This window comes from Lampetra fluviatilis, chromosome 5 (genome assembly GCF_964198595.1).
Source record: "Lampetra fluviatilis chromosome 5, kcLamFluv1.1, whole genome shotgun sequence".
Lineage (NCBI taxonomy): Eukaryota > Metazoa > Chordata > Hyperoartia > Petromyzontiformes > Petromyzontidae > Lampetra > Lampetra fluviatilis.
In genome coordinates, this window is record NC_136279.1 from 12749183 (window position 1) to 12763579 (window position 14397).

The 14397-nt window shown below is 41.4% G+C and overlaps 1 long non-coding RNA gene across 1 annotated transcript; it reads left to right on the forward strand.

The window, feature by feature from the left end:
• The first annotated feature begins 10574 nt into the window (after positions 1-10574).
• Positions 10575-14330, forward strand: LOC144932571 (uncharacterized). The gene is made up of 3 exons (XR_013636918.1): positions 10575-10829; positions 11472-11564; positions 11679-14330. It is a non-coding gene; the product is annotated as an uncharacterized LOC144932571 (long non-coding RNA).
• The last annotated feature ends 67 nt before the right edge of the window (positions 14331-14397 follow it).

A 14397-nucleotide genomic window follows, 5' to 3' on the forward strand; every position in this document is an offset into this window, starting at 1 on the left:
GCAACCTGAAGGCTTGCCCCTGGCAGTGAAGGCAAACATGAGATCTCCCATGGTACTGCCACATTTCTAAATTCAAAAACTACACAGCCAGCTTAGCCCCCAGTGAATTGGCCGTGTGGTCACCGTTTGGCTCTTGTAGCTCTCGGCTGTATGAAGATATGGTTTGCGATTCATAGTGTCAGAAAGTGTGGCCACCCGTTATGTATAAGATTAAAAATATTTAAATTGGACAATTGTTAAAATAATCAAAAGACATCACAAATTAAAATTCTCAAAAAGCAACTACAATACTTAAGCGTTTTTTTTATATTAAACTAGAAGTCAGTCCTCAAAATTATGGATTTTACAAAGCACATGATAGATTTAAGGTCCAGGTTTTGAATTTCACAATGCAAACAAGTACAGTTGTGAGATTTTTTCAATATTTGCAGATAAATATCTCTCATTCAGCCCTCATTCAATCATTTCTACATGTAATTGATTCTCATTATTACCTTAATTACTTATACTTATCAATCTTAATGTACTCAAACCTCTCATTCACTCCTCATTCATGCATTCATTTATTCTCATTCAATAATTCACATCTCATTCATTCTCATTCCTACCTCAATCACTCATTCCTCGCATTAATTCTTACCTCATTCAGGCACTCATTCCTATATTACCTTGTACAGTGTTTCTCATTCTTACCTTATTCAATCAATAATTTTTATCCAGTACCACCCACCAGGATTACTGAGGCTCTCCTATGACTTCCTGGCCCAGCTGTTGCTATGAACACCATTGCTAGGGACACCGTTGCTTGGGAAACTGTTGTTAGGGACGTTTGTCACGAGGCTGACTGTTGGTCCTCGCAGCCAGGACAGACATTTGCTTTCATAATACACAAGCTCGTTAGCATAGCGGGGTTTTCTGTTTTGTAGTCCACTTTGTGCTTTTGTTTTTGGTTCATAATTCGGCACGTGCAACCAACGGGGTTTCGAACGATACCAAATTTGGGGCCCGTAGCAGCTAAGAAAAAAAAGTGGATTTGTATCAAGTTTTAAAAGTTTGTACAAACTAACAAGGGGTGAGATTGTATTCACATAGAAGATAGTTACTCAGAATATATGCCTCGTATATAAATTGTTCTCCCCGTTATATCATAAGTTTCCATCACTCGTGTCCATTATCCACGTATCCATAACCCTTGTGCTCTCCATTACCTTATTCGCGCATTTTTTTACTAATTTTGGATATCATGTTTTCTTATCTTTTATAAAAAAAAATTCACGTCAATTTAACGCATCTTATCTGGATTTTGCCCAGTAAGTATCATCTATTTTTAATAGTCTGTGATTAAATGTTTATAATTGTTATAAATGTAAAGTTGCACATGTTAAATATGAAATATTAATCATAATACAGTTAAAATGGTTTTTATAACCCATCCATGAAATGTGTATGACGTCTTGGTGTTCATATTCTTTGGGTCTTTCCGTAAAGGCACGTAAATAGAAAAGATATATAAAAATAATAACAATATCACGCACGACGTTTCGATCGCATCACAAGCAATCGTCATCACGTGAAAAAATATAGCGGGAGAGCTGCAGGGGCAGGACGTTATAAACGGTTGATGGGTGTAGCCCAAGGGTAAGTGGGCAGAGCTAGAGATGAAATTTGCATATAAATGCAAGATCTGAGAGCTGAGCCATACCCACGACGACGAACCTGTGTGGGTGGCCATTGTATTGTGAGAGATTAGAATGTCAATGTAAGAAATTTGCATGTAAATGTAAAATCGGAGAGCTCGCCCAAGAGCCAGTCTTGATGTTACATTGCATTTCTGTTCCTGAATGTTTGGGGGCTTTCTAAAATGTTTTCTCTTTTAAAAGGAACACTTCCACTGAACTAGAAAAGGAAAATGTCAAAAAATGGATGGTGTCCACGGTAATATGCAAAAAAAATCACTGTTTTGCCTATTATATTTAAGAAAAACTAAGGAAATAAAAGCGGGGTTTTTTTGACAGTTAACAGAGAAGGGAAGGTTGTAAAATGCTTTAATTCCAATTACAAATTTACTGCATTGTCCATTTTAATTGTTAGGACTACATGTAATTCTGTTGATGATTGTGTTATTAGGAGCTCAATTCTTGCTACTTTGTACTTAACACATTTCAGGCCAGTAAATTATGAGTGGTGCATCTTTCACTTTTATGTGCCCTGTTACAATATAACAGAGTTTTAAACCAGTGCAGTACTTCCAACTCTCACTGCTGGCAGTGGGTGTCAAATATGATTTACAAATAGCCCTGGCTTGCCACATGAACACACCTTGTCACTGAAATAAAAGTCCGTTACAGAGAGATGTGGTTGCATTTAGTTAGATGCTTTATATAACCAACTTGTATTTGTATTAATTTTGTTTTGAGTCACGGCATAATCGTATAATATAACTCAATGGCCACAGTTGGAAGGTTGTCACAGTTCATATGGTTCAAGTGGCAATCCTTTCAGTGCTATTGAAATTGGAATATTTATTTCTGAAGCCAATTTCAGAGATGTCAAGCTTGGGTGGGGTCATGGGTAATTTTAGGCAAAATTTAGCTTGGTCCAGTTTGAGAATGGTACCGTATCTTATGATCCACACATAAACATCATTTATCTGACATGAGCAACATTCTACATAGTTTCTAAGTACATATTTATCACTAAAAGGCATGTAATGATTCAACCCTCTTCAAATGAGTTGTTACAATTCAGGATTGCCATTCATCCTAATAATCCATTGCTTTTAGTCTTGTATTATCTTTCTTATGTTATACCTTGTTTTGTACGTGGTCTAAGATGCAATTCACATATAATTTGAATTAAAAGTACAGTGAATAGTCTCATGCAGCAATCCCTCGCCAACCGCGGAAGTAGGTTTCCTGGAAAAGGTCACGGTAGGCATATCCTCGGTTGGTAAAGTATCATAATAAAATATAAACATTAAATTAACTTTCTATTCTTTAATATTGGGGGTAGAAGTTAATGATTATGACAATGAGATGATGGGGGAAGGGTGGTTAGAAGGAGGTGCTCAGTCCACAACAAATAGAAGCAAAATATGTGGTTGCGATAATCACAACAAATCGGATGGCTGATAAGCTACCACACAGCGCCACGGATTGCCCGGTGGCTCAGGGGAGAACCGCGGCCCCGCAAAATTTGTAGATGCATGTTGTGGATATTCAAAATTGCCAGGCCGCGTTTGGCGAGGGATTGCTGTACAGATAATGCACCGTGTGTACATGAATTCCGCAGTTGGCAAGTCCACAGTTGCCGAGGGATTGCTGTACACGCCATTCTATGAAAGTATCATGAGCATACGAATCTATTTAAATAAACAAATTGTTCCATACCTAAGCATTAGATTCTGCAGTGTAAAGACAAAATGTGTATTCAAATACAAAAAAGACAGGATTTTTTTTTATCCTGTGGGTAATTAATCGATAAGTAAGAGATGTGACTTGCCTTCCCTGCCGTTGAAATAATGGACTGTTTTGTGTCCCTGTGTGTCTGCATCCAGGTGATTCCAACGTTGGTTCGTTTAAATACGCAAGAGAGCATTGAGCTGCAAAAAGCAGTTTGGCATTTTTTAAACCAACCCAGCTAATGAACGAATAATGAATGCTGCACCAATCATCGCACTTCCAAACCATGTGAACATTTTGGTGTTTTGTTAGATTTTTGTATTGCAACAAATGGTTTGGTAAACAAACGTGGTATAGTTCCACCCAATGACTTGTTCGGTTGTAGTTTGCAGCACGTGATTTATTTTTATACTGTTGACTTTCACATGTTTGCCATCATTGTTACGTAACTTTAACAGTGTTTCTGTGGTTTACATGTTTCCCAGATGTTTGATTTTTTTTCCCCAAAAATTCTTAATTGTGACCACAATATTGTCAAGTTATTGGACTTCTGCTTTTCTTCTTTACTTTGGAGTATGTGCATTGCTTAGAATTAAGGTAAATGTGACATAACCAGCCACCCTCTCAGCCATATTCTGTGCTAACTGTGGTGGCTTATCTTGCCGAGGACGTGGCAAATAAAATAAATATTGAAGCTTCTGTTGAAGCGAAGCAACAATTCTTGATTTTAAAAAGGTTATATAATAAAGAGCGAAAAGATAATTAAATAACCCTGGTTTCACTTTTCTATTGCCATTTATTCTCCCGTTCATAACATGACAGGTTCAAGTTCATGGGTTTTTGTCATCGTGTTGCCATATCACGAAATAACCTTTCTCGAATTATGTATTCATTATGTACAGTGCTTATTAACAGAATGGCAAGTGTTATTTAAGGTTGCAATGATTATGTATGTTGAACTTTTGCACTACGTAGCCAACCGTGCTAATCGGAGGTTCGATTAGTGGACACCAGAAACGTTTTACACATGGCACACCACGGGAATGGGAGTACAGACAAGGAAAAAGATATAAAAATGTCATGCTCGTGTTCAATGGACTGCATTTGAATAACTTAAGTAATCATCCATATTGCAAATACTGAAAAGCATGAAAAATAACATTGCAAATTAGAAATATTTAGAAAAAATTTCGGAAACATTGCAATCATTGTAAAATGTATAACAATTTTATCGTGACAATTGCGTGGAAACCCGTCATGGATACTTGCCTACGATTTGGGCATACAAAATACGACCGACAAGCTGCCAAGACTGAATGTAGTGTACAGTGTGGGACCACAGCACAGGCACCTTCCCGTCTTGGTGCTGAGTGTTTATTTCACCATTGGTGGTGGGTGGGATCAGGGTGTTCAGGATTTGAGAGGCCTCCCTGACCTCACTGCAGAGTTCTTTAATTCCACTCAGAGTAAATGTCAACCGCAGCAGCGTCGTGTCACCATCGTGTACACTGGGCAAGTCTGTGTTGCTGCACGTGGGAGCCCCTCGCCATTGCTTCCCATGTTCCACGAATAGGTACTACCTTGCAAGCTCCCGTGAGCTTGCTATTGTGCATTTTTACTATACGCACTGCCCTAGCTTGTAAAATTGCCATTAATCGTGGCTCCGAAGCGTTCAATGAGAGAGGGGAGTACGTCTGCACTTTCCTTATTGCATCTCCCGAGGAGTCGACCTGAATTCCTCACCATTACCACCACCTCCATTGTCAAATCATCAAAGTTAATGGAAAAAAGGTATTTATTAGTCATTGTTATTAAACATTTATCATTCCCCCCATGTTTGTGGGGCTGACGTCCACCCCCACTTTCGTCGCGAGGCAGGTGGGGCACGACATTCGCCCCTTTCACTCCCTCCACCGCGTCAGTCGGCCACAGCTCACGCGGCGCACAGCGGTATGCCCACGCCCGACATCTGCGAGCGATTACCTGCCCGCTTGCCCGTGCCTCGGCTCCGCGTCCACTCTTGCAGCGTGTTTTCCCACGCAGTCGCTCTACACACAAATCAGACACCACACCGATGCTCTGTGCTAACTTTTATTGGCGGTGCAAATACACACTACCTCGGGGAATATTTTGCGAGAAGATCCTAGCCTCCTGCTACCTAAGTGCCCAGTCACTTAAACACCCTACCACGTACCTCGAAGCTGTACTCACGGCATCGCACGGACGCAGTGAGAGTCGGAGGGAGAAGGACGAGATAACGTTTTACCTATCACTGCCTCGTAGCAGCACTCGCTGGCATCACATGGATGCTGCAAGCAACTTGAGGAGGCAGGATAGCATGGAGCGAGTCTTGGTGGCCCAGAGGTTGAAGACAAGAGCAAGAGTTGTCCCGGGCTCTCCTTTTTATGCCCCTAACTTCAAAGGCCTGGGGTGATGTCGTACCGCGCGGCCAGTCGGGCACCTACCTGTGATTATCGTCCCCTACTATTTTCTCTTACATGGAGTGCCACAGGCCAATCGTGCGCCTACCTCTGATTACCACTCACTTGGACCTCGTGCCATGGGGAGTGGTGCTGCTCCACCCACCCATTGTTCTCCCGTGCTCATTAATTTTGACCTTGTCTGCCCTTCTTGCCTAATATTCCACCCTCAGCATCTCCCAATGTCGTGAATGACTCATTGCAGCTGGCCCAGTGAACCCTTTTGCACCCATACAATTTTAAGCCAACTCAGTGGCACCGCAATGTGATCTGTCTTGCGAAGGTCGGCCAATCTCCTGGCACTGGGAAACCGTGGGACTTTCCTCCTTGGTGCCCTTCGGATTAAAACCCGTCATGCCAGGCAATCCCCCACCAAGACACTGCGCTGCGGGTGTGTGCTCAGCGTGGGGGCTGGGGGGGGGGAGTCGCAGCGCTGCCGAGTTTCTTCGTGGCCGTGGCACCACATGTTCACCCGTACCAGGAACAGAACCACACTTTTTATCTGTGAAACAAGGATTCTGCATTTGCGAATCTTGCATTCCCAAACATTTTCAAGAACGTAACCCTGGCAAATAGAGGTTACTGTTTTGTTAATGTTGCACCATGAACCCTGCCACCTGAGTTTGATTTCTCGGCCACGGTTAACATCAGTGGCAAGTGCTGTAATATAAAAATCTGTTCTCATCCATTTGTGGTGGTGGGGGGGTTAAGGAGAATGTGCTAGAGTGTACTTGTTGCAATCATTCAGAACAGGTGGCCGGAAGGTACTGTTATAGTTTAAGACACGTGCCGTAGGGGTGTGCAGGGCACCGTCCGATCAGCGAGGGGACCGAGCGGGTATATTAGGGGAGTGAGGCCTGCGATCTGGGTGCTTGACTGGGGACCCCAATGACCAAATAAGGTGGACGACATTGGGGCTGACCGATCGTGTAGTAACAAGGTGGAAACCATCGGGGCTGACTGATAGCGGAGTAATTACTGGCAAAGTTGTAATTACGTTCGAAGTTGACACCGTACGTTATCTTTAGAAATAAACTTTACCTTTTTCGAAAATGGACGTCTCCAAGGAGCTTCTTTATACATTGATGTATTGAAAATGGCTGAATTTTGTTTTCATTTTAATAAAATAAAGTTACTTGTGGTTTCACTTGCTTGGTATATGAATGTGTTTTAGGGGTTAAACCACAATCGTGTGCTTATCAGTGCCCAGCATGTAAGACGTTTTCTTTCTGGATTTCCAACCACATTAAGGGGTCTTGATAGACTATACGTGCTTAACTGCTGCACTCGTCAATGCTAAATGGTAGTTCACCATCGTTTAACCTTTCTGCAGTGCATTCTGTGGTGAATACATTTTAAGATAAGTCTCGTGGATCTGAATGATTGGCACGCCTTGGAGAGGCCTTCAACTCGCAGTGGATTGACATGGTTATAAAGTACTACGTTAATTTGTGAATGGTGGATCGTGGCATTTGTACTTTATCTGCAGTCTCTGCAACAGAACACAGAGGTTTATGAATTTTACTGCCAAATAGGAAGCCCTGCAATACACCCAGTCAGGCCATTTTACGTCTGGTTTAGATTTTATTTTAGACTAGCGGGAAGTACCCGGCATTGCCCGGGTCTTAAAAAAATGTCAAAACTACTCTTAAAAATCTAACAGCAGTGCGTACTAACTGGTGGTACCTGCTATGATTACAGCAGTGCATAATGTGGTGGTACCTGCTTTCACTGCAGCAGTGCATACTTTGGTGGTATCTGCTAGGATGACAGCGGTGCATACTGTCTATGATGGTACTTTCTATGATTACAGCTGTGCATACTGACTGGTGGTACCTATTACAGCAGTGCATACCGACTGTGGTGGTACCTGCTATCACTACAGTAGTACATGCTGACTCTATAGCAGTATTTATCGACTATAGCATAAAGTACTCACCTGACAGTGGCGTGGTGAGGCCTAGTCCCGTGCAGAGCCTCCGGCCTCGCCTAGATTGTCCAGCCGGCCGAGGTGGCACCTTGGCAGGCGGGTTGGGCTGCTACCCCTGACCCCCCCCCCATCCACGATCTCCCCGGCCGCTCTGAAGTAATATCTACGGCCTATAGTGGTAGCATCTAGCGACTGTATATAGTAGTAACTGCACGCATCGGGGTGGGGGGGGACATCACAGTGAAGATTTAAGCTCAGCGTTGCGTATTTTATAACATTTTTTACGCGAAAGAAAATGTCCCCCTCACTCCCACCGAAGGCGTGCGACTTGGCATGGGCCGTTTTTCCCACAAAAAGCGTGTGAGTTGGTATGGTCGTGCACGCGTCATAAATAAATAAATAGATAGCACGCAAAAATCTCACTAAATCGCTAATGAAACTAATTTAAAGTTAACAGATGTGAAAACGGAATAGCGCTTGCTCACGGCGGGGCTTACGGTGTGGTACCTGGCAATTTTTATTTAACGTAAACCCCACCATTGGAGAGCCAAATCCTTCGCAAGTGCGCGAACACACACAAAGCCACACACACACCCACAAACAGACAATTTTTTGCTTTTATATACTGTAGATAGATTACACTACACCGTTTGCATCGATATTTCAGCCAAAGTATCAGACATTAAAAAAGCACGTTTGAATCATAAAAACAACCATATTCACAAAGCAGAATGGTGATTTGACCAGTTTTATGCAACAAAAATGTGGTTAAAATTGCCTTTCCGCGAACACATTAAGCTGTACCTTTAGTTTTGGTAGAATAAATAATTATGAGGAAATCTCCATGCATTTGATCACATTCCAAAGCACAATTCAGAGACTCATAGGTTTATGTATATCTTCCCATATATGGCTTGAGTAACATACCTCTATGCCATTTGGAAAAAAAACATGAATACAGTATGTACAACCGTAACCGTTACCTTAAAAAAAATTCATTCACATTACAAAGAAAATACATTCAAAGAACAATATAGGATGGTAAAGGCATTCTCATTACGACAAAACATTGTACCGTTTACATCATTAGACCTCCTTTGCCAGTACCAAAATATAATAATAGGGGTTTTCCCCTTTTTCTGGCAACACAACTGAAACCTTTTTACAAGGATTCATGGCTGCATTAACCACAATACTTGCAGTTCAAAATGCAAACAAAAAACATACTATGATAATATATGCATTGTCCTTGAAACTGATTGGTCCACACGAAGGGACGTCTTTCTTTTGAGCCTCGACCCAATTGGTGCACGACCAGAGGACGCCAAAAGGCGTACAGCTCAAAGACAATGCACTATCAAAGTAATGAGGGCTCGGGGTGAGCATCTAGATCATTAGACCTCCTTTGCCAGTACCAAAATATAATAATAGGGTTTTTTCCGCTTTTTTCTGGCAACAAAACTGAAACCTTTTTACAAGGATTCATATCTGCATTAACCACAATACTTGCCGTTTCAAGGACAATGCATATATTATCATAGTATATTTTTTTTTGCATTTTGACTGCAAGTATTATGGTTAATGCAGACATGAATCCTTGTAAAAAGGTTTCAGTTTTGTTGCCAGAAAAAATGGGAAAACCCCTATTATTGTACCGTTTGTAAATGATGATTACTGATTGTAAATAATGATCATTATTGATTGTAAATGATTGCTAATTTTAAATAATCACTGATATATAATTACTGATAATATATTATGATTCACGATTGCAAATGATTATTAGTGATTGTAAATGACAATGATTAATGATTGTAAATATCAGCAATGGCTGCAAGTGCTTGTTACGTATATAATTCATGACAAAGATTTTGGAATTATTTGCACTCTAAACTCATTTCACTCTTGGTGAGTTCAGAGAACATGGTGTAATTTCTGACAATGATGAAGCTCAACAAACAGGATAAAAAAATATTCAAGCATACATTTTAATAAATACACGGTGCTTAAAAAAATGTTAACACTTATGAGAATTTGCAACAATACCACAAATAAATGTGCCTCCAGGCTTTGGAGACCACCTGGAGAAGATTCCAGACGTGTTGACAACGATGGCGAACAAGTGGAGACTGACTTTTTTAAGCTATTAACATACATTTGTTATTATGTTACAGTGTACTATCTGTTCTTTTTCCATCAAAAACGATAGTTCCATCTAAGTGTTAACATTTTTTTGAAGCACCCTGTTTATCACTGGCACATTACAGGAGAAATGCTTAACTTTCATTATATTCACTTTTGTGATTGTATACGTTTAACGTCCCCCCCCCCCCCAGGTTTATCCCAAGTATGCTTTTGGAATTATGTCACGAAAGATAAAGTATTGTGTCCATTTTAATTACCAACAGTGCAACATTCACCCTGCCGTATTGGAGAAGTCCGAGAAAAGAGATCACAGAACTGCTTCTTAAATCTATTTAAACTAGCCTTTTGCCTGTCCAAGGACGGGTGTATGTCAGTAAATCTGAAATTTGCAAGCGAAAAGCAGACCGCGACGTGATATGAATTGCATCAATGCGCGTGCAATTTGTAAGGGCGCGGGGACACAGACCTATTTCATTTTAAGGTTATAATCCCTTGTTCACAGGGCCGGCCCGAGGCATAAGCGAACTAAGCGGCTGCTTGGGGCCCCCTGGCCACCAGGGGGCCCCCGAATCGTTTTTTTTTTTTTACAATTAAATAACTTAAACAAGTGATATAAATGAATTAATGAATGAATGAATAAATGATTCAAGACAAGAAAATTCTGTCGACAACTGCTGCTTTGTCACGGCTCACGGATGTCACGGCTCATTGACAATTCGCGTGGGCGCGGGCGCGGGCGCGGGCAGGTGCGCGCAATTGTACGTCACGATAATAAATACGCCTAAGCCATGTCACAAAAAAGGACGTATCCCTCTGGTGCCGAAAAAAGAAAAAAGAAAAGGACCGAGGAGGAGAAAAAAGAGCGAGATAAAGGTATGTTTGCATTATTATTTACAGTATGTTTTGTGCAGCAGCAGCACAAATTGTGCTCACGTCACTTGAGGAAGCAGCTAGCTAGTCATGACTCATGATATTTTTATAAGCCATAAAAGTGGTAATATAACGCACCAGAGCTAAATCCCCGCCACAACAGTGAAATGTTATTAATATACATTTATCTAGGTAGTAGGTGTGTATTTCACGTTGATAGATATCGGTTTAAGTTGGAGAAAACAGCGATGACAAGCTTAGCTAGCATTGCTGTTTGTGTTGAAGTGAATATTCCAGCTTCATAGGCAAAGCACGTGCGGTCTCTGCTTTAAGATCTTTGGCAAGCGATGGTATTGATCTTTATGAGAAAATATACCAAAGCCATGTTAGGTGGGGAGACTTCTGTAATGAAAATAGACTTCAATTTTATTAATATGGTGGCAACTGATGTAGCAGTGCTATCCTCATATTTATAGGCTGCAGTAGATCACCATGTTAATTTTTCACCATACTGCAATTATGCCTCATTTGCCAATAGAATATGAATTGTTAGGTGTGGTGTGGAATTGCTTAGTAATGATGGAAAAATAAACTCATTCTGCTCGATCAACTATGCATTTATGCAATGCTATTTTTTTTTTCCAGGAACACTGTTGAAGTACTTTGGAGCACAACCAATTTTACCTGCCCCTACTGACATATCGAGTGTCAGAGCCTCCACAGCTGATGATACAGCAGGTGAGGTTTTTCTTGATGGCAAATGGTTACATAGCCTGTTAATATGACATGACACATTTAGCTTTTTATTTATTTATGTATTTATTTGTTTGTTTGTTTATTTTATCATTGCAGGTTCATCCACTGCAGAGTTACAAGCGACTGAAAGCGAGGAGCAGTTACAAGCGACTGAAAGCGAGGAGCAGTTACAAGCGACTGAAAGCGAGGAGCAGTTACAAGCGACTGAAAGCGAGGAGCAGTTACAAGCGACTGAAAGCGAGGAGCAGTTACAAGCGACTGAAAGCGAGGAGCAGTTACAAGCGACTGAAAGCGAGGAGCAGTTACAAGCGACTGAAAGCGAGGAGCAGTTACAAGCACTTACATTCACTGATACATCGGTTTCAACCTCAGCCAGCATGACAGGTCAGTTAATCTAAAAGTTTTTGTTTTGTGTTGGCTTTACTATAAAATATTCTGTGTTATGTTATTTTATAATTCTATTTTTTATTTTTATCTAATGTCCCTACAGGTCCTTCTACATCTCCACCCACTGCAATAGATTTCCCATCTACTCCCTCAACAAGCTCCAGCTATCAAGATAGATCAACAGCTCCTCCAATTGACCCAGTTGAATGGTCAGCATTCCTGTCAGACTCAGAAAGGACTGATCTGGTAAGAAGAGGGCCAGTGCCAATAAGTGACACCTTTACCTTCCCCAAGAAATCAGATGGACAAAGCTTTCACTACCACTACACATACAGACAGTTAGTTAATGGGGAAAAAATCAAGCGAAGCTGGCTAATTTATTCAAAGCAAAAAGATGCGGTTTACTGCTTCTGTTGCAAATTATTCACAAGAAAGTCCACAAAACTGTCAACAGAGGGACAGCGTGATTGGGTAAATGTAGGTGCTTTGCTGAAACAGCATGAGAATAGTCAAGATCATTGCAGTAATATGGTGAAGTGGAAAGACTTTGCCCTCCGTCTTTCTAAGCAGAAGACTATTGATGCAACAGAAATGGCCCTTTTGGAGGCAGAAAGAAATCGTTGGAGAGATGTTCTCATTCGTTTGATTAGTATCATTCAGTCTTTGGCGGAGAGGAATCTTGCACTCAGGGGGTCTGTCGATACTTTGCATCAGGCCAACAATGGGAACTTCCTTAAAGAGGTGGAACTGATGGCAAAATTTGACCCGGTGTTAAAAGACCACATCAGACGAATTGATAGTGGAATGCAGCACAACACGTACCTGGGTAAGACTATCCAGAATGAGCTGATAGAGTGTGTCAGTGACAAAATAATTGAGGTAATGGTGGCAGAAATCAAGGACTGCAAATATTATTCAATTATTTTAGACTGTACACCTGATGTTAGTCACCATGAACAAATGTCTGTTGTGGTGCGCACAGTCACTCTGGGCAAAACACCAGAAATAAAAGAGCACTTTTTAGGATTTCTGATAGCTCCAGAATCCACTGGCCTGGGTTTGTCCAATCTAATCCTTAACAGGCTTGAGGAATTGAACATCCCTTTTCAGGATTGTCGGGGGCAGTCCTATGACAATGGGGCTAATATGAAGGGAAAAAACAAAGGTGTGCAGGCTAGGCTATTAGTTAAGAATCCAAGAGCTTTTTATGTGCCTTGCAGTTCTCATACACTAAATCTGACCGTTTCAGATGCGGCTAAAGCATCAACGGATGCTTCTTGTTTTTTTGGAAATGTGGAGAAGCTGTACAATTTGTTCGCTGGGTCCACTCAAAGGTGGGCCATCTTACGGAAGTTTGTTGACATCACCCTCAAGTCCTGGAGTGAGACACGCTGGGAAAGCCGGATAAAAAGTATTGAAGCTTTGCGCTACCAGTCAGAGAAGGTGAGGGAAGCCCTGCTAGAACTGAGAAGTAAAGCGACTGACCCTGTAGTGGCTGTTGAAGCCAACTCCCTTGCGGAAGAGATAGGTTCATTTAGGTTTCAGATTTGTTGTGTTGTCTGGTGTGACATTTTGTCTAAAATTAACATCACGAGCAAGCTTCTACAGTCAACCAACATGCAGCTTGATGTAGCGGTTAACCTTGTAAAAAAGAACAAAGGCGAACTTATCAGTTACCGAAAAACAGGCTTCTGTGATGCACAGACATCTGCTAAAGAAATTTGTGAGCGGATGAACACAGAAGCAGTGCTGAAAGAGAAGCGATTGCGTTCTACAAAAAGGCACTTTGCCTATGAGGCTGCAGATGAGCCGATAGTGGACGCTATGAAGAGGCTGGAAGTGTCATTTTTTAATGCTGTAGTGGACCGTAGTATTCTGTCATTGGAGGATAGATTTAAGTCTCTAAGTGAGGTTAAAGAGAACTTTGGAGTGCTGCTCAATTTTAGGGAGCTAGATCAAAAGGTCCGGAGGGAACAATGTGAGCTTCTTGGGGAAAAACTCTCTTGTGGAGAGGAGGCTGATATTGATGGTAGCGCACTGGCAGTAGAGATAGAGAGTCTTCCTGAACTTCCCCAAACTATGATGACTGCCTTTGAGCTTCTCACATACCTCTCACAAAATGAGATGTGTGAGCTTTACCCAAATCTTTGGGTAGCTCTCAGGATAGCCTGCACTCTGCCTGTGTCAGTTGCCTCAGCAGAGAGGAGCTTTTCCAAGCTCAAATTGATAAAAACATATTTGAGATCATCAATGGCCCAGGAAAGACTAAGTGGACTTGCAGTCATTAGTATTAATAACAAAGTTGGCCAAGCAATACCATACAATGATGTCATTAGTGACTTTGCCTCCAGAAAAGCTAGGAAGGAACGATTTTGAGGTCATTGTTGTACAGTTGACATTGTTGAACCCTTGCTGTTCTTATGTTTGC